Below are 13410 nucleotides of genomic sequence, written 5' to 3'. Positions count from 1 at the left end.
TTTGCACATGTCCATACCAGCATAATAACTGCCTGGACATGACGTCGTGCACGATATCTTTTTCAACCTTCATCACCTGGCGAATTCTCTTATTACGGCCACGGCCCCGTCTCGAAACGCCGGTACATCGCCGCCAAAAATCCGTTTCAGTTGCCTTCAACATTTATTTGCCGGTAAATGAAGCCAGTGAATATTTTCCGATACTTATTGGCTGATGGCTGTTTCCTCACTCGATTTAACCCCTACCGCGTCCGCATGAACACACAAATGAAAATAGCTCTAGCAAGATGAAACTTTTTAAGGCGGTTATATCGCATTACACGGTGGAACTTCGTCGCAAAGAGTCGCTTGCATTGTCACGAGAGACCGAGTCTAAAAACTTTTAATAACGTATTCAAATTCGCGTCACACCGAGTGAAAAAAGGGAAAGGATCAATCTTGATGACCGTCAACCTACAAATCTCTTCATAAACGACGTGCCCGGAGATGGAGAAATGGAAATAACCATCGGTGGGAGATGGGGATAGCAGAGATGGGGGGGGGGGGGGTGGGGTTAGAGAACGCAGACGACGTCTCAGTAAGTCATTACATATACTTAACAAGCTCGGCAAGAATTTGAATTGTCGAGTTTAAACTTTATTTCTCAAGATGTTCTCCGCGAGCAGCTTGTTCTCGAGCTATAGAGGGCTTAGAATTTTACGTGCGAGGCCCCGCGTTTAAGAAAATAATTTTTATTAAAGGAAGAGAACGATGAAGAAGAAAGAGAGGAAGTTTGCTCGCACAAATTGAAAAATTACAATTATTCATCATAATGATGCCTAGTCACCTGAACTAACAAAAAAACGCTCTTATTTTAATAACAACCGTCAAAAAAGCGGGAGAATACAGGCAGGTGGCGTCGGTGTCGTGGGAGAGGGCGGAGGAGGAGCATCGGAGATCCCAACTCCAATATTTTCTTTTTACCTTATACTTACCGGAACAAACTTTCGGATCGAATTATTCAAAGTAAAAATAAACACACCCTTCCATCGGATTACTCCGAAATAATCAAAGTTTCTCAAAACTTTGATTACTTTAAGAGACAAACGGAACGGTTAACAATATCGCTGCGTTAGGTTGCGTTAGGTTGCGTGACTTGACAACTCGTCGAAGAATCGACCGACAGAGGTTATACGAGAAAGTGAACGGAAATTTCTGCCGAAAAAAGGGTTGTCCATAAATTACAGGACGCTATATTCCTGACTTTCTGCAACTCTACACACATCCTACCACTCCTCACATCGCATCTGTAATGTTCATTCACGCGGAGAATAAAAGAATTCTTGCTCTTACAGTGCTTATAGTAGATTTCAGGTTCACTTCATTCTTTTCTAGCCATGGTTACATCTTTATTCTAATTTTAACAAATTCTCAACCTAAAATAATCTAGGGAAAACCTGGTATGGGTGGTTTGAGATATCTTGTACAACAATTTGGTTTGGATAAGCGAATATTCTCGACTGAGCATCCATTATATACATATAGGGCAACCGAGCTAATTTGAACTTTCCCATAAATGGTTCATCCACAATGAGTCAGTTGCGCTGGTCACAGGAGTAGTGTATATATGAGGATATTGCCACAAATTTGACCTTTAAGTCGGGAGCTACGTGACCCCGGTGTGAGATCACTGGTTGCGGGTTGCCTACCTATCGTTTCGGGACTTGACCTTTAAGACGGGACCTATGTCACGTGACCCGGGTGTGACGTCACTAGCGACTGTTGCAGGTTGCCTACCTATCGTTACCAGTGTTGTAAAATTGTGCAGAAAAATGTTGATTATTTTAGGATGATTTTGCAACCATGGTGTGACGTCACTAGCGACTGTTGCGGGTTGCCTACCTATCGTTACCAGTGTTGTAAAATTGTGCAGAAAAATGTTGATTTTTCAACCATGGTGTGACGTCACTAGCAACTGTTGCGGGTTGCCTACCCATCACCCGCGTTATCAGTCTGATCAGGAAAATCGTGATTAATTGAGGGGTATTGTTGAAAAATTTTACGGGGAAATCTGATTTTACAACCACGGTGTGAGGACACTAGCGACTGGTTATCTGTTACGGGTTGTTAGTAAAATCGGGACAGGAGGGGCGTGGGTTACTTGAGAGTTGTGACAACCACTGGTTAATTGATGCGGCTTGCCTACCTATCAGGGCCGAGGGGTAATCTTACTCGTTACCAGTGTTGTAAAATCGTGCAGAAAAATCGGAGTAAATTAACGGTGTTGGTTGGGTGATGGGTGTTTTAGCGGATCATATGTCAACAATGTTTTCATGCTATGACGTCACTAACGTTGTGAAATTGAGCGGGGAAATTTGAATTAGTTACGGGTGATGGGTGTTTTAGTGTATAAAATGACAGCCATCTTTTCATGCTGTGACGACACCAACCAACGTTGAGCGGGAAAATTTGAATTAATGACGGGTGTTGCTACGGAACATGGTAACAATGTTGTAAAATTGAGCGGGAAAATATGATTTAACCCGGAGTCGGGTATGGATTAGTGTACGGTGTATGGCATCCGTGTTTACTGTTGCGGGTTGCCTAAACGTGAAGGGGGCTACCATTAGCTTTTTTAAACCACAACCGTTTAATCCTTATGGGCTACCTACCCACCTGAGCGAAGCATGATATGTTAGAGTCAACAATTTGCCTGAGAATTAGGCGGGAAATTTGAAGGAGCAGACGTTGCAAAAAATCTGCAAAAACCTATCTTCACAGGGTTTTTCATGTGCCATGAGTCCTTTACCGTGACGATATCTGCTCTATTAGCAATCATACACAGTACAACCATTCGGGTAAATACGTTTGACCAATGACCTGCATCATTTTACGTGACGTCATGTGAAGCATGCATTATGTGTCGTCACCCCACCCAGCTAGCGAGCTTACCGCTCTACTAGGAATTATACACAGGAGGAGGACCGAGGTTCTCCCATAAATTCGTAGCGGGTTGCCTATCCATCAGGGGGAATACGATTGAGTGTCATCACTCTAAGCATCCATTCTATGACGTCAGCCTGTTGTATACCACAGTATCAACGTTGTATGATCGGAAAAAGTTATACCACGCTATACGTGAGATGATAGAAAATTCGGGTTTAAGTATCGACAGCGGTGACTAGAGGGGCTAATGAGTCGAACTCTAGGTGCGACAAGTATAATGCTCTCATCGCGGAGATGTGGATTCGAAGTTGACAATTATTTTGAATACCCCGGTGATGTGCGTATGTCTGCGGTTCGATTGTTGATTCGTTATCGAAAGACCTTGTTCGATAAAAAGCATTGCCGAGATAGGGATTCATCGATCGAGTTCTGTCGATAACGATTCAACAATCGACCCGGTCGCGCGACTGCGCGAGCCCAAATTCAAGGCCACCCAGTTCTCGCTACTCATTTTCCTGTTAGAGTGTCATTCGGAAACCACACATGTTCCTCACAAACTACTCATTCACTTAGCTCCTTTCACCATACATATAACTGATGAAAAATCACGAATGACTCTGGAAACCATCATTACTTATACGGGGTTTTCGCGGTAACTCTCATTCGATAATCTCCAAATATCCGTTCCCAGTGATGCCATCCTTCGACAAGTTTCAACTTGTCTCGATCAACTTCTCTATAATATATTTCTGATTCCCACGGTTTGGCAATAGCCGAGGACCTGCGGTCCCGCTCATTTAAACGCGTGGTGCTGGTGCGGGTGTGAAAGCCATCAATAATTTTCGATTATTTAAACGGTGATGTTTCTAGTCAGTTGTCGACCATCATCCTCATCTAAATTTATAGGAAAAAAATCGATATGATCCGTTTTGAATTTGGAAAATGAGTCATTTGTCCTTTCTTTTTGAGACAAGTGAAACACTGATGGGGTATGAAGCACGACGGGATGTGCAAATTCTCGTTCCTTGATTGCTCCCGCCCGGGGAACACCGGTAGACAAATGATGTTTCAGTATCATGAGCCTTGGCTGCATTGGCTAGAGGAATCGATGGAGCTCGGATGAGGGGAGAAAAAAAACAAGAAGAGATTCGTTTATCACATACAGCAGATTTATTGATATAAAAAGGAACATGAGTATTGTATATTTGGCACACACACTTTCATACTGTGCTATGAACCGTCGAGATCATGATGGGACAAATTGAAGCCTTGCTTTATTCGCATCACTTTCCTAACGATTAAATGACGACACTGGTTTTTCAATTCGCAAAGAGCATAGGGGAAAACCATCATCGGAAAAGTCTTAACATCAAACGAGCCAGGGTCTAAAGCGCTCACAAAATTTGAAATTGAAGCGTTGTCCAAATACTGACATTTTCTTAATACTAAATCACAAGTTTCGGAAAAAAGTTTTTGAAATTTTTGCTGATTGTCAACAGCTTTGTCCACTACTGCGCTAATCGATGGAGCGAGTTTCTTCAATTCTTTCCACGCCTTCTCTTGAAACGCTATTTCTCTCGGACACTTACGATGAGATGAATTTTTCTGACCGAGTACAAGACTTTTCCGTCCCAGAATCCTGCCAAACTTCAAAAATCTTGATACGGTCCCGAGATAGCGTGTCTCCCCAAAGTCGCTGTCCCCCTCAAAATACGCATCGATGTCTTTGTCCCAGCGTGTAAGCTCTCTCCACTCGCTCGGCTTAAGGGCGACCATGTTTTGAACTGTAGCGTAATCGTAAAATTTGATGATCGGAGTAAACTGTTCATTACAACTGTAACCGATCACTATCTGCTGTTCACCGTTCGGGGTCAGGAAAAAAGACGAGTTTCCCATCGTTTTCGATACGATAGGGCCTCTGCACACACCACGACCGGGTTTTATCGGAGGCATGCTCGAAATTTGATAACAAATCACTTCGACCGAGCCGAGCTGACAGCAAAAGCGGACCACACCGACGAAAAAACGAACAGAAAATGGACGCTGGTGTGTAACAATCCACGGTAAGAAGGCATCGTGATCCAGGAGGAGGAGGAAGAGAAGGAGGAGGGGTCTGCAACACGCATTTGAAACGTATCAGATCGACTATCCACTCAAATGAAGGCGCCCTCCTCCCGAGTCGCTGACATTCAAAGCCTCAGTGTCAAGGTATGATAATGGAGTATCCCATTTGAACCTATGATAAAGAATCGATTATGCACATGGTGCTCGTTACGATCGATATTTTTCAAAGGTTTAAACGGCATAGCAATCGATACATCGCAAAGCATGCCACGACACTGGAAACCGTATGTTATAACCCGCTTTCACGGTGCACTAAGGCGCTCTGCGACTCCCACTCTCCACAGCAATCTGTCATGGAGGAGATCCTCCGGGAGCTGGCATCTCTCCATCTCATGCCCTCTACCCACCGTTTGGCTGGACACCCTCTCTCTCTCGCCTACCTGTCAATCGATACATCGCAAAGCCCACCACACACTACTGCAAAGTCCATAGCCGTCTTCATCCCGCAAACAGTGCCATGCAGCAACACCAGATTGCCTATTCGTTCAAATCAAGGCGGTATCATCCCGAGGATAGCCCCGGGCAAGGCTTTCACGTTATAAAACCACACACACTTTTCAGTCCGGGAGAGGGTACCCAACGAGCTAGCTATCACCTCTGTTTCGTCCATTCCATACCCTCAAATATGGCGTCACTAGTGAGGTGAGGTGTAATAATCGACTATCGATTATTGCGGTGTTCGATCTCGTGTCATATCAATCGATACATCGCAAAGGGAATCAACGCAAACGGCAACAGATTGCCTATGAAACTGTGATAAAGAATCGATTATTGGGGTGTTCGATCTCGTGTCATTTCCATCGATACATCGCAAAGGGGGGCCAACGCAAACGGTATCAGATTGCCTATGAAGCTGTGATAAAGAATCGATTATTGCGGTGTTCGATCTCGTGTCATATCAATCGATACATCGCAAAGGGAACCAACGCAAACGGTATCAGATTGCCTATGAAGCTGTGATAAAGAATCGATTATTGCGGTGTTCGATCTCGTGTCATATCAGTCGATACATCGCAAAGGGAACCAGTCTCATAACGCAATCGACATCAGATTGCCTATGAAGCTGTGATAAAGAATCGATCATTGCGGTGTTCGATCTCGTGACGTAGGTTTGAATATCATATCAATCGATATATCGCAAAGGGAACCAGACTTATAACACAATCGGTATCAGATTGCCTATCCAGTCAAATGAAGGCTGTCTCGTCTCGAGGATACGCCGTAACAGTTTGGCCCAATCTCCCGTACCATGGGGATTCCCCCTCTTCCTATCCTCTCGGTGGAAGGGTTCGCACATGGTCCATGAAATCATTGGAAATCGAAGCAAAATCGATCGATTTCGAGCGGGTGAGATGTCATATTCTGCGCATTCAAATCGAAGAAAAGTGATGGAAATCGTTACTGATCGAACAACCGATTCGTGATGAGACAACACAAACAACGAGAAAGGAGCAGGCGCTCAAGCATATGATGGTGAAAATTGGTCGTAGTCGATGCCAATCGAAGCTATATCGATAGGAATCGGTGAAAAATCTATGAGCCTCTCCACTAATCGGAGGCAAGAGAGCGAAGTTCTTCGCTTAAAATTCACAATCAAGGTTGGTTCCCAGCATTCACCATCATCTCATCATCTACCTTCGCGTCGTCAGAAATCAATGAGCATTAGTGAAAATCGATACCGCCCACACAAGAAATCGATACCACCCACACAAGCATTCGATTGAATTCGATCCTGGTAAGCTGCTACCAAGAATCGATTTCCATCTTTCTCACCTCTCGCTGCGAGATCCGTGCATGGTTCACGAAGACAGCATCGAGATAAATGCACGAGTATCACCGTAAGTCTAGTCCTAATCGATTGAAATCGATAGAAAATCGATAAAACGCTCCCGCAATTCGGGGTGAGAGAGCTATATTATTCGCATGCAAATCGAGTTTATTCGATGAAAAATAATGTGAATCAATACCGATCGAGCAAACATCTATCATGTTCATCGTTAAGACCGGGGCGATCGCACGATTGAACGTTCGATTCTATCGATAGGAGCCGATCAGACCGGGTCAGATCATTCGATTCGCTGATCCGATCACGAAGCGTCCCGATCAGTCTTTCCCCTTCGTCTTGAGCGAAGCTCAAACGAAGGGGAAAGACGGTGATCGGGCGCTTCGTGATCGGATCAGCGAATCGAATGATCTGACCCGGTCTGATCGGCTCCTATCGATAGAATCGAACGTTCAATCGTGCGATCGCCCCGGTCTTAACGATGAACATGATAGATGTTTGCTCGATCGGTATTGATTCACATTATTTTTCATCGAATAAACTCGATTTGCATGCGAATAATATAGCTCTCTCACCCCGAATTGCGGGAGCGTTTTATCGATTTTCTATCGATTTCAATCGATTAGGACTAGACTTACGGTGATACTCGTGCATTTATCTCGATGCTGTCTTCGTGAACCATGCACGGATCTCGCAGCGAGAGGTGAGAAAGATGGAAATCGATTCTTGGTAGCAGCTTACCAGGATCGAATTCAATCGAATGCTTGTGTGGGTGGTATCGATTTCTTGTGTGGGCGGTATCGATTTTCACTAATGCTCATTGATTTCTGACGACGCGAAGGTAGATGATGAGATGATGGTGAATGCTGGGAACCAACCTTGATTGTGAATTTTAAGCGAAGAACTTCGCTCTCTTGCCTCCGATTAGTGGAGAGGCTCATAGATTTTTCACCGATTCCTATCGATATAGCTTCGATTGGCATCGACTACGACCAATTTTCACCATCATATGCTTGAGCGCCTGCTCCTTTCTCGTTGTTTGTGTTGTCTCATCACGAATCGGTTGTTCGATCAGTAACGATTTCCATCACTTTTCTTCGATTTGAATGCGCAGAATATGACATCTCACCCGCTCGAAATCGATCGATTTTGCTTCGATTTCCAATGATTTCATGGACCATGTGCGAACCCTTCCACCGAGAGGATAGGAAGAGGGGGAATCCCCATGGTACGGGAGATTGGGCCAAACTGTTACGGCGTATCCTCGAGACGAGACAGCCTTCATTTGACTGGATAGGCAATCTGATACCGATTGTGTTATAAGTCTGGTTCCCTTTGCGATATATCGATTGATATGATATTCAAACCTACGTCACGAGATCGAACACCGCAATGATCGATTCTTTATCACAGCTTCATAGGCAATCTGATGTCGATTGCGTTATGAGACTGGTTCCCTTTGCGATGTATCGACTGATATGACACGAGATCGAACACCGCAATAATCGATTCTTTATCACAGCTTCATAGGCAATCTGATACCGTTTGCGTTGGTTCCCTTTGCGATGTATCGATTGATATGACACGAGATCGAACACCGCAATAATCGATTCTTTATCACAGCTTCATAGGCAATCTGATACCGTTTGCGTTGGCCCCCCTTTGCGATGTATCGATGGAAATGACACGAGATCGAACACCCCAATAATCGATTCTTTATCACAGTTTCATAGGCAATCTGTTGCCGTTTGCGTTGATTCCCTTTGCGATGTATCGATTGATATGACACGAGATCGAACACCGCAATAATCGATAGTCGATTATTACACCTCACCTCACTAGTGACGCCATATTTGAGGGTATGGAATGGACGAAACAGAGGTGATAGCTAGCTCGTTGGGTACCCTCTCCCGGACTGAAAAGTGTGTGTGGTTTTATAACGTGAAAGCCTTGCCCGGGGCTATCCTCGGGATGATACCGCCTTGATTTGAACGAATAGGCAATCTGGTGTTGCTGCATGGCACTGTTTGCGGGATGAAGACGGCTATGGACTTTGCAGTAGTGTGTGGTGGGCTTTGCGATGTATCGATTGACAGGTAGGCGAGAGAGAGAGGGTGTCCAGCCAAACGGTGGGTAGAGGGCATGAGATGGAGAGATGCCAGCTCCCGGAGGATCTCCTCCATGACAGATTGCTGTGGAGAGTGGGAGTCGCAGAGCGCCTTAGTGCACCGTGAAAGCGGGTTATAACATACGGTTTCCAGTGTCGTGGCATGCTTTGCGATGTATCGATTGCTATGCCGTTTAAACCTTTGAAAAATATCGATCGTAACGAGCACCATGTGCATAATCGATTCTTTATCATAGGTTCAAATGGGATACTCCATTATCATACCTTGACACTGAGGCTTTGAATGTCAGCGACTCGGGAGGAGGGCGCCTTCATTTGAGTGGATAGTCGATCTGATACGTTTCAAATGCGTGTTGCAGACCCCTCCTCCTTCTCTTCCTCCTCCTCCTGGATCACGATGCCTTCTTACCGTGGATTGTTACACACCAGCGTCCATTTTCTGTTCGTTTTTTCGTCGGTGTGGTCCGCTTTTGCTGTCAGCTCGGCTCGGTCGAAGTGATTTGTTATCAAATTTCGAGCATGCCTCCGATAAAACCCGGTCGTGGTGTGTGCAGAGGCCCTATCGTATCGAAAACGATGGGAAACTCGTCTTTTTTCCTGACCCCGAACGGTGAACAGCAGATAGTGATCGGTTACAGTTGTAATGAACAGTTTACTCCGATCATCAAATTTTACGATTACGCTACAGTTCAAAACATGGTCGCCCTTAAGCCGAGCGAGTGGAGAGAGCTTACACGCTGGGACAAAGACATCGATGCGTATTTTGAGGGGGACAGCGACTTTGGGGAGACACGCTATCTCGGGACCGTATCAAGATTTTTGAAGTTTGGCAGGATTCTGGGACGGAAAAGTCTTGTACTCGGTCAGAAAAATTCATCTCATCGTAAGTGTCCGAGAGAAATAGCGTTTCAAGAGAAGGCGTGGAAAGAATTGAAGAAACTCGCTCCATCGATTAGCGCAGTAGTGGACAAAGCTGTTGACAATCAGCAAAAATTTCAAAAACTTTTTTCCGAAACTTGTGATTTAGTATTAAGAAAATGTCAGTATTTGGACAACGCTTCAATTTCAAATTTTGTGAGCGCTTTAGACCCTGGCTCGTTTGATGTTAAGACTTTTCCGATGATGGTTTTCCCCTATGCTCTTTGCGAATTGAAAAACCAGTGTCGTCATTTAATCGTTAGGAAAGTGATGCGAATAAAGCAAGGCTTCAATTTGTCCCATCATGATCTCGACGGTTCATAGCACAGTATGAAAGTGTGTGTGCCAAATATACAATACTCATGTTCCTTTTTATATCAATAAATCTGCTGTATGTGATAAACGAATCTCTTCTTGTTTTTTTTCTCCCCCTCATCCGAGCTCCATCGATTCCTCTAGCCAATGCAGCCAAGGCTCATGATACTGAAACATCATTTGTCTACCGGTGTTCCCCGGGCGGGAGCAATCAAGGAACGAGAATTTGCACATCCCGTCGTGCTTCATACCCCATCAGTGTTTCACTTGTCTCAAAAAGAAAGGACAAATGACTCATTTTCCAAATTCAAAACGGATCATATCGATTTTTTTCCTATAAATTTAGATGAGGATGATGGTCGACAACTGACTAGAAACATCACCGTTTAAATAATCGAAAATTATTGATGGCTTTCACACCCGCACCAGCACCACGCGTTTAAATGAGCGGGACCGCAGGTCCTCGGCTATTGCCAAACCGTGGGAATCAGAAATATATTATAGAGAAGTTGATCGAGACAAGTTGAAACTTGTCGAAGGATGGCATCACTGGGAACGGATATTTGGAGATTATCGAATGAGAGTTACCGCGAAAACCCCGTATAAGTAATGATGGTTTCCAGAGTCATTCGTGATTTTTCATCAGTTATATGTATGGTGAAAGGAGCTAAGTGAATGAGTAGTTTGTGAGGAACATGTGTGGTTTCCGAATGACACTCTAACAGGAAAATGAGTAGCGAGAACTGGGTGGCCTTGAATTTGGGCTCGCGCAGTCGCGCGACCGGGTCGATTGTTGAATCGTTATCGACAGAACTCGATCGATGAATCCCTATCTCGGCAATGCTTTTTATCGAACAAGGTCTTTCGATAACGAATCAACAATCGAACCGCAGACATACGCACATCACCGGGGTATTCAAAATAATTGTCAACTTCGAATCCACATCTCCGCGATGAGAGCATTATACTTGTCGCACCTAGAGTTCGACTCATTAGCCCCTCTAGTCACCGCTGTCGATACTTAAACCCGAATTTTCTATCATCTCACGTATAGCGTGGTATAACTTTTTCCGATCATACAACGTTGATACTGTGGTATACAACAGGCTGACGTCATAGAATGGATGCTTAGAGTGATGACACTCAATCGTATTCCCCCTGATGGATAGGCAACCCGCTACGAATTTATGGGAGAACCTCGGTCCTCCTCCTGTGTATAATTCCTAGTAGAGCGGTAAGCTCGCTAGCTGGGTGGGGTGACGACACATAATGCATGCTTCACATGACGTCACGTAAAATGATGCAGGTCATTGGTCAAACGTATTTACCCGAATGGTTGTACTGTGTATGATTGCTAATAGAGCAGATATCGTCACGGTAAAGGACTCATGGCACATGAAAAACCCTGTGAAGATAGGTTTTTGCAGATTTTTTGCAACGTCTGCTCCTTCAAATTTCCCGCCTAATTCTCAGGCAAATTGTTGACTCTAACATATCATGCTTCGCTCAGGTGGGTAGGTAGCCCATAAGGATTAAACGGTTGTGGTTTAAAAAAGCTAATGGTAGCCCCCTTCACGTTTAGGCAACCCGCAACAGTAAACACGGATGCCATACACCGTACACTAATCCATACCCGACTCCGGGTTAAATCATATTTTCCCGCTCAATTTTACAACATTGTTACCATGTTCCGTAGCAACACCCGTCATTAATTCAAATTTTCCCGCTCAACGTTGGTTGGTGTCGTCACAGCATGAAAAGATGGCTGTCATTTTATACACTAAAACACCCATCACCCGTAACTAATTCAAATTTCCCCGCTCAATTTCACAACGTTAGTGACGTCATAGCATGAAAACATTGTTGACATATGATCCGCTAAAACACCCATCACCCAACCAACACCGTTAATTTACTCCGATTTTTCTGCACGATTTTACAACACTGGTAACGAGTAAGATTACCCCTCGGCCCTGATAGGTAGGCAAGCCGCATCAATTAACCAGTGGTTGTCACAACTCTCAAGTAACCCACGCCCCTCCTGTCCCGATTTTACTAACAACCCGTAACAGATAACCAGTCGCTAGTGTCCTCACACCGTGGTTGTAAAATCAGATTTCCCCGTAAAATTTTTCAACAATACCCCTCAATTAATCACGATTTTCCTGATCAGACTGATAACGCGGGTGATGGGTAGGCAACCCGCAACAGTTGCTAGTGACGTCACACCATGGTTGAAAAATCAACATTTTTCTGCACAATTTTACAACACTGGTAACGATAGGTAGGCAACCCGCAACAGTCGCTAGTGACGTCACACCATGGTTGCAAAATCATCCTAAAATAATCAACATTTTTCTGCACAATTTTACAACACTGGTAACGATAGGTAGGCAACCTGCAACAGTCGCTAGTGACGTCACACCCGGGTCACGTGACATAGGTCCCGTCTTAAAGGTCAAGTCCCGAAACGATAGGTAGGCAACCCGCAACCAGTGATCTCACACCGGGGTCACGTAGCTCCCGACTTAAAGGTCAAATTTGTGGCAATATCCTCATATATACACTACTCACAGGATCTAGTTTTGATCCTTGATTCTTGCAGATTAGCTGAAGATAATAAGATCTGTCTAAACCGCAACTTTCTAGGTACGTTCAATATTAATCGAAATATCGCCCTTCGAAAAGTCGGGTTTTTGTCGTAATCCACCGCGGTAGTAACTCCCGTGGTTTCTTCCACCCAGCTTTCATCAGTCAGGAACGCACTGGTTACTTAACGTGAAACTTGGATGAAAACGAGGTGAAAGGAACCAAGAATGTTACTACCGCGGTGGATGACGTCAAAAAACCCGACTTTACAATGAGCGATTCCGTGCACATGATATGTCTGCTCTGACTAATAATAATTGTTGTGTTAACATTGCGACACTGAGAAATCCAGTTTACCTACAGAACGAATGGATTCTGGTTTTGTCACTGAATACTGCGGGCAGAGGTCACCGAATCAATCGGTGGGTAATAGCTGTAGAATGTTCAGCCTGTATCATCCTAAGTCCGCGCATCTCAAATGAAATAACTCCGTTCTTCAAAAGTACCTAATGTTCCTGTTCAATGCGCTCTAACAGATGCAATGATGTAGGCCTATACTGACTTTTTCGGTGAGAAAGAATAGAGAAAGAACCAAGTGCAGAGAACTTTTTTCCAATACAAAGAGTAA

At 44.4% G+C, this 13410-nt stretch overlaps 2 long non-coding RNA genes across 2 annotated transcripts in view; both read left to right on the top strand.

Annotated features, from left to right (window-relative positions):
• The window catches only part of LOC140224041 (uncharacterized), a 110284-nt gene that overhangs the window by 54198 nt on the left and 42676 nt on the right, over positions 1-13410 (top strand). The window lies entirely within an intron of this gene.
• Positions 1-13410, top strand: part of LOC140224040 (uncharacterized) — a 39974-nt gene that overhangs the window by 26179 nt on the left and 385 nt on the right. The gene's annotated exons all lie outside the window — the stretch shown is intronic.

This window comes from Bemisia tabaci, chromosome 2 (assembly GCF_918797505.1).
Source record: "Bemisia tabaci chromosome 2, PGI_BMITA_v3".
Taxonomy (NCBI): domain Eukaryota; kingdom Metazoa; phylum Arthropoda; class Insecta; order Hemiptera; family Aleyrodidae; genus Bemisia; species Bemisia tabaci.
Note: the sequence above shows the minus strand (reverse complement) of the source record. Positions and strands in the feature narration are given on the sequence as shown.